Below are 9,173 nucleotides of genomic sequence, written 5' to 3'. Positions count from 1 at the left end.
TACCATGGCAGGGAACAGGAAATGAACTGGATTATGTATCAATATATAATTATGTATAATATAATGAACAAATAATAATGGCCAAACAATTAAAGATCACACTAAAGACGTTACAGTATTGAAAAATAGTGTCAATGTTTTAAATGAGAAACATTTTATATCTGATTATATTTCTACAACTAAACTAATTTTATGAAATGCGATTCTGTCTGTAATGAAAACGGCAGTGATTGTAAAAGCCGTAGAGCCATCTAGAGGTGGAAAAGAGAATGGACTTAAAGCGCTTAAGAGAGGCCTCGATAAGTGATCTCGTTGAATGACATTCATTTTAAATGCACACATAATACATTTAAACAACGTAGCTCTTGTAAAAAATGATCTTGTCGTGAGATAACAAATAGTTTATACATAAACAAAAATACCAGTCTTTGATGTGTCACAAATGGATCTGTCAGCAGTTAACCACAAGAGGGCAGCATCAAATAAAACCATTATCCCGCCTCTGGTTATAAACACTGAGATTGGCGCAGACTGGCTAATTTATTGCTAGATAAAAGGCATCCTCACAGAGAGGTCTAGAATACATTTATTTATGTTTTTCTTCGTGTTTGCATGACCTATTTACTACACTTATACAGAGTAAAGCATCATTAAGTAGTAACTCTCCCAATCTCTGAGTTAAAGGGATAGATAGTTCACCCGGAAATTTAAATTCTGTCATAATTTACTCCAAACCTGTATGATTTTCTTTCCTCTGTCGAATGCAAAAATGTTTTGCAGAATGTTAGCCGTAGTCACGATTCACTTTTATTGTATTGTTTCATTTCTCATTCAAAAATGCAAGTAGTTCTATTTTAGTGTTTATTGAACACTTCACAATGATAGGGCTACTGTTACGGCCGTAACACACACCTTTACTCTTCTCAAACTCAACGCCGTCTAGATATTCTCACATGCTGCACACAACACACACCTCTCACTCTACCGGAGGAAGTATGAACAACAAGAAAAACTCTTTTACTCCCACATAACTCCACCCCCCTCACATAATGAAGTATAAACACAACATTATTATTTAACTAACGTAATACTGAACATTATGAACCTATTAATGTAACTGTAATGACATTACACAGCCCCCTTCAAATAGAAAGACCCTCGTCTCTGAGGGGGCAAATAAAATCTCTCAGGTATACAGGTTGTCGCCTCAGCCTCTTTGACCTGGCAGGGCTCCCATGGGGTGGGTTGGACAGTCCATGTGGGGAGGCTGCATGTGGGATTGTTTGGTAAGGACATTTTGGGCCACTGAAGTCTCTGATGTGAGCAGGGGGTCACTTCCTATGTTTTTCTGTGTGTCACAGGGGTTGGACAATATAAAAAAGAGGGGGTGGAGTGACCTCTGTATGGGGCTAGTCTCTCTCTATGTAGGGCTACCATTTTTCCTTTAGGTGGAATTTGTACCCTGTATACCACCTCTCCTATTCTTTCCAGAACCAGACATGGGCCCATCCAGTGACAGTCTAGCTTTGTGCAGCGTCCTTTTTTCCTTCTTGGGCTGTATACCCAAGCTGACTCACCTGTATGGCAGTGTCTCCCCCTACTTTTGACATCATAGTTCCTCTTTTGCCTCATGCCAACCTTTTCCAATTGATCCCTAACATAAATATGCACTGTTTCCATTCGGTCTTGCAGCTTTTTTGCATTATCTGGTCCATCAGGCACAGTTGGTGTGTCAAACGACATTTCAAGAGGAGTCTGTAGCTCTCGTCCCAGCATAAGCAAAGCATGGGTGCACAACGTGGAGTCCTGTACTGCTGACCTATAGGCCATAAGGATAAAAGGAAGGTGAGTGTCCCAGTCTCTTTGGTGATCAGCTGTAAGGATGGCTAGCTGTTGGGCCATTGTCCTTTTAAATCTTTCGACTAGCCCGTCGCTTAGAGGATGTAACAGAGTTGTGCGGGTTTTTTGCATGTCAAGCCAGCATTAAACAGTCTCGATTCAAAATTCCTTTCTTGGTCATTGTGAATGGTCTTTGCAATACCGAACCTGCGAAACATCCCCTCTATTAACGCATCTGCCACAGTCTCTGCCTCCTGATCTGGCAGTACATAGGCTTCGGGCCATTTAGTGAAATAGTCCAGTACAAAAGCAGTTGCCTCTCTCTGTGCAGGGCAAAGGCCCCATGATGTCCACCGCTACCCTTTCTATTGACACCCCTACGGCCTGCTGCTGGAGCTTTGCTTGGGATTGGTCAAGAGGGCCCTTATAGGCAGCGCAAGCTTTACATCCTCCGCAGAAATCATCCACATCCGTTCTGTGCTGGCGCTAGTAGAAACCTTGGCAGAGACGGCAAAGTGTCCTGGACATCCTGATGTGTCCTGACCCTGTACTCCCATAGGAAGCCTCTAGGACTGGTCCTCTTAATTCTTTTAGCACTACCACTTGCCATCTCTCCTCCCCAGTAGCAGGCTCCTTCCATGCCCGTTGGAGCACTCCGTCACTAAGTCACAGTGTGTCAAATTTGGACCATAAACCTTTAGTAGCTGGAGAGCATCCTGCAACATCCCCCCATTTGGGCCTCTGTTGTCCTTCTAGCCATCTCAACATGGGCTGCAGATCCTTATCCTGTTCCTGTTGCAGCCTCCATTCTGGTATTTCAACCACCTTAAGCATCCTGCAGGTGGGCTGTGCTGCCATGTCCTCTTGACGTAGCTCATTCTCACATGTCTCTTTTCTTTCAGAGTGGCGGCAGCCTTCAGCAGCACATGGGCGTCTAGATAATACATCCGCATTGGAGTGAGTGGACCTGGCTCTATGGACCACCGTGAAGTCATACGATTGAAGCTCTTCCAGCCATCGTGCCACTTGAACTTCAGGTGCTCTGAAGGGCATCAGCCACTATCAGATGGCTCAATTAAACCTGTCTTCAGCTTACTCTAGCTGTTTGTCTGCTGCCTCCTGTCGTGCAAGGGGAAGGCGTTGTGGTTGTACTCTGATGGGGCGAGCATCATCGGTAACGATAACATGCTGCACAAGATGGGTGAGGCCTTCACAAAGATAGGGCTACTGTTATGGCCGTAACCCACGCCTTTACACTTCTAAATCTCACTCTGTCTGGCTATTCTCACACGCTGCACACAACACACACCTCTCACTCTACCGGAGGAAGTATGAACAACAAGAAAAACTCTCTTTATGTTACAGTATGGAGAAAAAATATGCAATGAAAGTGAATGGTGACCGGGAACATTCTGTCAATAGCATATCATTTTGTGTTACACAGGGGGAATAAGTTGTAATAAAAACATGTGGTAATAGGCTGAATGATGAAAGAATTTTCATTTCCTTTTTCCTTTCTAATCAGTAACAGTGTTTTCCAAATTTATGTTCCTGTTTTCAGAGTATTCAAAAAAGGATGACAAATTTTAGAATAGTTGGCATAAAATGAATCACACATTTCACTTAACTATGTTATGTCGAAACTCCAAGCCAACTGTTTGTGTGCGTGTTAATGCATGCTTCAAAATTAATTTCTACAGGAAGTCTTACACATGGCCTGTGTGCTTCAGTGGCATAAATGCTGTGATTTGTGGGTGTGTTGCATTTTTCCTGTGCTCGTTTCTGCTTTCTAAAAATGTTATAGCTGTTTAGTTTTGAAAAAGTAAGTAGAACTAGAACTTTCAAACAGTTTCACTCTGATTAATTCACTGTAGTTTGACACAATGACAATCTATTTTTGCCCTGTAATTCAATTAACTATTGAATGCGTTTTTTAACTTCCACATTTTAAGGCGAAAAAAAAAGTTACTTTAGTCTCAACAGAATGAATACAAAAGAGCTGCTTTATTCCCAATGCACAGTTCCCCAGTCACTTAGCCAGACTGAATCTGTTCATGCATTGTTAAGTGATTTTTTTCAACTGGCCGCACCTCACAGCTACATGATTGTGAAGAACCGTTGAGCATCCGACCAGCCGGACGCGGTCGGACAGAGGAGAGAGAAAATGGACACAGACTCTTTCACTCTTCCGACAATAACAGCCTTTCATGGCTGACATTTCACAGGCATTAATAATACATGCAAAGCTGTGGATAGATAAACTGGGTTGGGGTCGAGGCCATTATCACTGTGAGTGTACTGTATGCTCAGGGCCTGGAGAAAGGCACTCTGCAATACTATATACATCCTGTTAAAGGTGAATGTGCTGTGGTTATATTAAATGGCCAAATCGCTGGAGCAGGAGGAAGCAACTGTAGGGATTTTTAAAATCACTTAACACAAACTCTTAGGTTTGAGCAACTATATAATGTGGGTTGCAATATCCAGTGAAAATGCTTCCATTTTGTTTTATAACCATATTTAACAAAATAATGTATTACAAGTTGTATTATCAACATAATAATTTCATTCAAAAGTTGTGAATGAAATCTGTTCATGAATATTTTAGTATTTGGTATGTTCATTTTTTGCTTTGATGACAGCATGCACTCAAGATGGCATGGACTTCACACGTTCGTGCAAACCTTGATGACTCATGTTATCAAAATCATTTGAGAAGGTTTCAAAGAGTATCTTGTGTGCTTCAGTGAAGGCAAGGAAATCTGTCTATTACACAGTGTTATGAATAACACAAAGTCTGGGCTATTCACACACACCCCAAAGGGTGAACAGGTATTTTTTACATAAGAGATTACATGATCAAGGTCACAAATTTGCTTTTAGATTTAAATTCGATTTGAGAGATTTGAATTTATTACTGAAATTTTTGCATCTATTTAGACTCAATATGTGTCTGAGAAAATACTTATGTGTAGCTCAATTTCATGCATCTCATGAAATTTAAGTATAAATGTAATCCAAATCTAAATTTGTCCTGATTTGTTGCTGTTTATTTTTGAAATATGAAAATAAAACATCAAAATATATCAAAATTGTATTATTTTGTACAATTTTCAATTGTCTAGAAAATATTTAAAAGCATTTGACCCTATCTGGGCATTTTTTAGATCCATTTTTGAGAGACATACTGTACATGCTGGGTCTTTAAAGACCCGAATATGTAAGAGTGTTTGGTGAAATTCCCATGCTTTTAAGGGTTAATGCATCATATCTAATGATCATTAAATGAAAACTTGGAAGCAACTGAGAAATGTATGTTACCTCCATTTTTCAATGTTTTGTTTCATATTGTCTTTATTATCGTGGTTGAAGAAAAAATTACTGGGTTCTCCTGTGACAGTGTCACTCACATCCAATTTTGGAGAAAAACGTGAGTCAGCATTTACAGTATGTGCTAGACCAAGAGTGCCGAAAGCAGTGCCAAAAACATTACTATATTCTGGCAATATGCCAAAAAAACAAACGCAAGCTGTGAGTGGCCATATTTATAAGCAACTTTATGAAAAAATAGGCCCAAAGTCACTAGTCATAAGCGAACTTGGAAAATCAGATGCTGATTCATTGTGCACGTGCTGCAGTAGCCAAACATATGATTGGCCACTGCTGTAATCATTCAATGTAGTGTGTAGTCATTAATGCGTTCGGTTAGAGTTGAAACAGTTTGAAATAAATGAATAACACTTACATAACGTTGACATCAACTATAATATACTTCATTCATATTTTACACTTTAGGATATTAAATGCTGGGGTGGCAGATGCTTTTGCATAGGGTGTTAGGCCACCCCTGTAGGTTCACCCCTGCTGGGGGCACTGAGCACACAATTACAGTGCCAGTGGGATTAGCAAGCCTTTGCCACCAGGTCATCACATATGGTCACCTGAGAGGTTATGCCATACAGAACCGGGGACACTGAGTGCACATTAATGTTACCAGTGGTGCTAGCACAGCCTTAGACACTGAGTCGGTCTGTGTATGGTCGGCTGAGAGGTTATGCCATACAAAACTGGGGGTACTGGGCAAGCATTAATGGTGCCAATGGGGCTAGCACAGCCTTAGCCACCATGTTGGTGTGGATGGTTGCATGGGAGGTTATGTGCCACACAATGGGTAAGGTATAGTATGTGCAGCAGACGTCTGCATGGCAGTGGCCTGGGGACAAAGGGTAGGATTTCTCATGGGGGAGTCATAGAGCCTTGTCTGCATGTTATGACCTGTAAAGGAGGAATGTCTACAGTTCAGTAAACAGTAATGTAGAATATTTTTTAAACATGATGTATGTTCATATGTGTGTCTGTTTGTGCTTCAGGGAGTGTATGACTAATGTATGATAATGAGCATGGAGGAAATACAGACATTATTTTGAATTTGATGAGTTGAAAAACACTGAAAAATGTTTTAGCAAGTAACTTAAATGTAAAGTAATTAGAAATGTAATTAATTGCCCATTAAGTATTGAGAAATCTAATGATACTTTTAGATAAGTGCAAAGGATCTCAGTTCATGGGCAATGGAGGAGTCCCACTGATCGGGAGGCCACCTCCACACCTCAGCAGTCTTCTCAAACAGGTCGAGGAAGGCCTCTGGATCATCATTTGGCCCCATCTTCATGAGGGCCACTGGTGGAGTAAGCTCCGGGGAGGTCGCAGCGCCAGCCCACTCCCAGGCGATCAGGCTCCGGAGCACCTGCCGGTATTCCACTTGTGCCTGGAGCAGGAGTTGGAAGCGTTGTTACTGGTGAGGGTCTTGAAGACTTCGCCCAGTGGTGAGGACTCCATAATGGTGTTCTCCGGCAAAGCCGGGTTTTTGGCACCATTGTAAAGGATCTCGGTTCATGGGCAATGGAGGAGTCAGGAGACAACGAGGCAGGTTCAAGGTCAGTCTTTTAATTTTCTGTTTAAAATTAAAATTAATTTTAAAATTAAAGAGACAGTCCACGGTAACCATCGATACAAAATAAACAATCTATTAATAGGCAAACACTCTCTCTATGTTGTGTTTGCTGGTCACTCTCCCCTCTCTCTGATGCTCTGACGTGCCTTTTCAGGTCTCCCTCTGCCTTTGCTATAATGAGAGACAGGTGTTAGAGATAATTATGACCCAGGTGATGAGACTTACCGCTCTCCCTCACCCACTTACCAACACATGACCCCCCCATGCCACAATAAATTGTTAGTAATCTGTAGTGGATTACTTTTTGAGTAATTTACCCAACACTGTCTGAATATGTGCCTTGTCTCTTAATGTATGTACAGCATCAAATTTGAAGATGGAAAAAAGTACAATAAAAGCATACAGTATGAGATGGTCTTGGGATGTTGCATGGTCATTAGCAAGTGATGTAACTTTGATGTAACTAAAAGCTTTAAAAGCGTAAACCGTTGGTAATTAGTGAAGTTGAGTGTTTTCCGATCATCCTTACATATGGTGATAATGGAGAAGTCAATGGAGAAGGCATTAGGCGTTGTGACCTGGAGTAGCTGGAGATTAAGTCTGAGAGCATTAGACTACAAAATGCTCTAAGAGTGCTGAGGGTGGTGCACTCACAGTTCAACTTTAAATTTGTTTCTCTATTTGCATTGATTAGTGTTATGGTAAAGTGATCCAACTGATGTTTTCCTCTCTGATTGGTAATACCTTTTGAAAATGTACTTTGTTTTCTTGCATGTTTTGTGTATTCAAAATGTATCATATTTGGAAAACAGAATATAGAAATATAGACTCAAATAAAATATAAAGGTTATATATTGTATATAGAATATGGAAAGAAAATATCAAAATGAAATGTCAGCTATATGGTTACACTTTTTTGCCAATCACAAAAGAGTTTTTCTGGGTAATTTTGTCATTACAAAATCAACAACATTTGCTTTCATGCAAATCACACCAATAACCACAGAGAGTCAGACTGAAGAGGAGTTGTTAGGGGACAAACAAATCCTCACTTTTACAACAAACATTATCTCAATCACCTAGTAATGACCAGAAATCCAGGGTGTGTGTGCTACACTGTATATACAGTGTACATGATTGCATGGACAAGAGAATTCACTGCTCACTGGCTTCAAACTCTACACACCAAAGCAGACTTGCAAAAATTATTTTTCATTTAGGTCAGGTGTACGATTACACAGTGTTATGAATAACATAAAGTCTGGGCTATTCACACACACCCCAAAGAGTGAACAGAGTCTAATTTTAGCTTGATGTTCAGTTCTCCCATATCAACTTACCCTGTTAACTTCCTACCCTCTGAAGAGATTCACCACTCAGTGCCATCCTATCACGCTTCATAAATCGGATAAAAAGGAATCCTATTCAAAATGGTCCAAAAGCAACAGACATTCATATCCAACCATTACAAATGTACTTATTTCATATTTATTTGCATCTCAGATTCACTGGATTATCTTGAATTTACTTAGGTGCCAATGAAATCCAACCATAGAAACCCACAATTAAAGGAATGTTCCAGGTTCAATAATAGTTAAGGTTGAAAGCATTTGTGGCATCACAAAATATAATTTTGTGGTAATCAACATGCAACAAATGCAGTTGATTGAGCTTGTATTGAACCTGGAACAGTCCTTTAACATAAAATAAAGACCTTTAAATTGAGCTAAACCAAAATTTGGGAGGGGCTTGCTCATCTAATCTGCCAATCAACCTGCAGGCTGCAGAATATATCATCCGCTGCTTTCCTAACTCTAGCAACAGTCTTTCCGGTATCCCTCCACCTCCCCATCTCCATCCTCAAACTTTTTAAGGGATAGTTCACCCAAAAATTGTAATTTTCTCATTTACTCACCCTTGTGCCATCCCAGATGTGTATGACTTTCTTCTGCTGAACACAAACAAATAATATCTTGAAGAATATCTCAGCTCTGTTGGTCCATACATTGCAAGTGAATGGTGACATAAAAAATTTGATAATTTTAATTTTTGCTTGAACTATTCCTTTAAGAGTTCCTGTCCTATTGCTTGCGCCATATATTAAGTAGTGCCTTAAGGGGTAAATTAGAGCTCAAGTCATGCCTTATCCTCGAGCCCCTCCTTTGCAGACAGCAAGCCACATACGTTTTCTCCTTTATCACTCAAAATTATATGGGCAGGCTAACTCATGAAATAGACATTTTCATTTTGGTTCTTCCCTGAATTTGTATTATTGTGCATCGTAATTTTGGGTACTGACTTCCAGGACACTGTAACGAGGTTAAATGGGAAAGGCGGAGATGGAATCCGGCTGAACAATCAAAATAATATTTACTTTAAA

Source organism: Xyrauchen texanus, chromosome 21 (genome assembly GCF_025860055.1).
Source record: "Xyrauchen texanus isolate HMW12.3.18 chromosome 21, RBS_HiC_50CHRs, whole genome shotgun sequence".
Lineage (NCBI taxonomy): Eukaryota > Metazoa > Chordata > Actinopteri > Cypriniformes > Catostomidae > Xyrauchen > Xyrauchen texanus.
Note: the sequence above shows the minus strand (reverse complement) of the source record.